Source organism: Vigna umbellata, chromosome 11 (assembly GCF_029865625.1).
Source record: "Vigna umbellata cultivar VRB3 chromosome 11, Vumbellata_1.0, whole genome shotgun sequence".
NCBI lineage: Eukaryota > Viridiplantae > Streptophyta > Magnoliopsida > Fabales > Fabaceae > Vigna > Vigna umbellata.
In genome coordinates, this window is record NC_142175.1 from 22,287,063 (window position 1) to 22,291,013 (window position 3,951).

Here is a 3,951-nt window from a genome sequence, read left to right on the forward strand (position 1 = left end):
CGTCATTAGAGATTTTTAAAATGTAATCATCCATATTGAAGGTTAAAAAAAGCATTTAATGGATATCAAGAGAGGGACGAAGCACCAAATCCACTTACTAGCCTTCAAATTCTTGAAAAAGTTAGGTTTAAACCCTTTAATTGTTCCTATTTATGTGGGGTTTTCCCATTTTGATCTCCTTCTTATTAGAATCCCCAATTGAGTCCTTAAAAGTGTTATTTTGAATCAATTGAGTCCCTGCTGTTAAATTTACTTAACGGGGTTAAGTTTGTGCACAAGTAGAAGGTTGATGTGTCTATTTTTTAAGACGTGGCATGGTGAGAGTTGAAACGTGACATGGTGAGACCTGAAATTTGATAAAATGGAATAATTTAATATTTATGTGGGTAAATGAAGAAAAATTATCTTCCCCAACAGCAGAAACCATTTTCAATGGAGAAAAATCTAGAAGGGGAGCTCTTTTTCCTGAAGAGATTGGAGCAATTCCTGGCACCCATTTTAGATTGAAGAGGATTCTCAGAGGCCATGGAGTTGACCACATCAAAAGAGTCACCAAAAGCATTGTCAGAAGCACTGGAAAAACCATTTAACATTCAGATCAAACTGATCCGCCCATAAATTCTCTATCCTAAACAAACCCAACAACCCCATTTAACATTCAAATCAAAGCCCACAAAATTGTTCTTCTCCAAGACATTCTCAACAAAAACAGTTAACTTTTTTCTTCTAATCTGTATTTTAATCCACTCACATTGGTTCCAAATCTCCTACCATACCTATTATCGTTCTTTGTTTTAATTTTCTTTAACTAATGCTAAGCAAAAAGATACCCTCTTTAACGTGAATCGATTGAAAAATTGGAACCAAAGGTGAACGAAAAATGATACCTTGGAATTGAAGGGCATTAAGGTAGAAGGTAAAGATGTCAGTTTCAGTGTTGTAGTGACTGAGAAATGATAAGAATGGATGTTGATTTTGTTGTTGGATTGTTGATGATGAGAACCACCATAAGAATATTCATTCTGTTGTTGTGGTGGTGGTCCTTGTGGTAGTTTTTGGGACTAGAAAGACCAGAAAATCTTGAAAAGCAATAAAGGGCATACATCAGATTTTGCAGATCAAATCCAAAGTTGAGGTCTTTGAACTCCTTGAGTCTTGCTCTGAACTGAAAAGTACAAACACGAACAAAGATGAGAAGAGGAAGAAAGTAAAGAGGTGTGAGGGTAGAAAATGAAGATTATTATTTTGTCTTTAGATCTAACTTTGCCTTTGTCTTTGGATCTAACTCTTGCCATTAACCACTAAACTCCTTCAACATTGAGGCGCGAAGAGATGGTGGATGCGTGAAGAAGGTGGCGGTGCAGCGAAGGCGCTACTGGCGTTCTCACGATGGCTTCACGGTTGCAGCTTAGCAAGGTGGTGATGGCGAGACTGAAGGCTTCACAGCGGCTTTATGGGGGCGACGCTAGGGAAATTAGGTTTGTGCTATTGGAAAAGATGAATGTGACGTGGTATGAGTGATGTGGCAAAAATTGGCCACGTCAACGTTCTAATAATAAAATACATCATGTATTTGGGAAACTTCCAAGAAGTTATCTGTAACGACCCCATGGAAGAAGAAATCAATATTCTTTGATCTTCCATACTAGTGAAAGTTAGATGTTAGACATTGCATAGATGTGATGCATGTAGAGAAGAATGTGTGTGAAAGGACACCTGTGGATGTTAATGTGATCACTAGTGTGGCATCTGGCCCAAATGCAGATGTCTTCAGATTATACCTTGGAGTACTGACGTGTGATAGAATTAATATTCTTACTCCATCTTTTGACAATGTGTCCGAGGTTGATCAGAACATTATATGGAATGATCTATTGGTAAGTTAATTAATATCATTTGATTTACAATTTGTTTATATTAATAATTTTGTACTGATACAATTTTAATGTTTATTGCAGGCAACATTTGACATTCCAAATGTCGCAACACTTAGAAATAAGTGTTTATCATTTATTGCTGAAAAATTGCAGGGTTTTAAGACTAAGTTGACCTTGAGACATGTATTTGGAGCCAAAAAAGATGAGTCTCCATGTGCAAAATATAAGACCATTGATGAGGAGACTTGGTGCCTCTTTGTTGAGAGTCGGACATCAGAGGCATGACAGGTTAGTATAGTTGATATTATTCAATTCCTCATTAACAAATTTATATCATATGAAGTAATTCATTATATGTGACAAGAAACAAGAACCAAAGCATAAGGAATAAGTGTTAAAAATAAAACCCCTCACCTATTATCTCGTGGTGGGTATAGGAAGCTTAAGGAGAAAATCCTCAAGCAAAAGGCAGAAGGTAGACCCTCATTTGAGGGTGGTAGCCCCCAACCTCCTTCTCCATCTTCTCGGCATGAGAAGTTGAAGTTGACTCGTTTAAGGTCATTGGGCGCCTAATTTTCTGAGAATGCACGAGAAATATCTAAAAGAATTGTAAGTTATCACTATTCCTAAAATAATAATAGTTTCATTATACATACTACATTGAAATTTTTAAAGAATAATGGTGTTTTGTTATGATCTAGGTCGCTAGGATATCCTTACCACTACAATTGGACTACCTGAGCACCCTGGACGAGTGCGTGTTGCTGGTATTGGAGTAGGCATTAGAGATTATTTTGGGAGTTATTCGCGTTAGACTTCATAGGCATACAACAAAGAACATGAACAAAGGTTGAAGCAAGAGATCTCAAAATATCTTAGGGTGCAACTTATGAAGGAGCTTAAGGCAAAATTGTATGATGAAGTCACTACAGAAGTGATTGACAGAGTTATGCGTCAGTTCGAACAGTAGTTTGAGAGTTATGGGATGCACCTACAGCCATCTCCTGTACACAAACATGTTGTGCCTCCCACAGGTAAAATTATTAAACATTTTTGTTGAATAATAAATTATTTATATAATATAAATTTACTCTTATAGGGAGAAGCGGGAAAGGAAGTTGTTCAGCACCAGCCGTCCTAGGGGACAACATGGACAACGCTAGTCCATGTTTGTTATATGTTTTAGATGGTACCGGGACGATGCTGGTAGCTCGTGGAACAGTGTTTGAGGTAGCGACTATTTTTCATGGTATGGAGCTATAAGAGGATGAGGTCAAGGTCTCAGTAGACGACATTATCATACCAGATGTCTCAGTTCCTCTGCCCACAAATGAGATTTTCATTGTGGCACGGGCATTCCAGTCTTTTATAGCTTAGTCTAAACACTTGGTTGATTCTGGTTCTGACCCCCCGGTATGGACTCCTACTTTACACTTCTTAATTTTAAAGTTTACATGTTATTGATGTCGAAACTTATCCTATTTTTCCATGTAACAATAGACCATGGGCATGAGAAGATTCCTTTATCTAAGGACGATCCTCTTGGTGCATTGCAGCAACTTTGTGACATCATTGGAAATGAGCCTATGAAGGTTGAATATGATCCTAATATATTTGGGAGAGGCTTTAAGGTCTCAATATACCTATATAGTCATGATGTCAAGGAGCTTGCGTCGAGAAGAGAAGAGTTGAATATTACATTAATTCAGCTATGCAAGATGTACGTCTATGAGCAATTATTTATATAAAATTGATTTATACATCAAGTATACTTATATTAAATATAATTTTTTATTTCAGGGATATGTTTAGTGTCAATAACAACTTGGGATACAATGATGTCTATGGGTTCATTGATTCCCAACTCACTCATGAAGCAAATAAATTTGATGACATCCAGACATACCTCACTAGCAGATTTAGAAGTGGGAAGGAAATATTCTTTATCCCTTATATATCTAGGTAAGTGAAGTTTGTTAACTTCAAAGTATCATCTGTGATTTTAATATATAACAATTAAGTTATTATCAATTTCAGGCGCCATTGGCAGCTACTTATTGTTCACATATCGGAG

General features: G+C 36.8%; 1 pseudogene; it reads left to right on the plus strand.

Annotated features, from left to right (window-relative positions):
• The first annotated feature begins 1,389 nt into the window (after positions 1-1,389).
• Positions 1,390-3,254, plus strand: LOC148191190 (uncharacterized; annotated as a pseudogene).
• Positions 3,255-3,951: the final 697 nt, after the last annotated feature.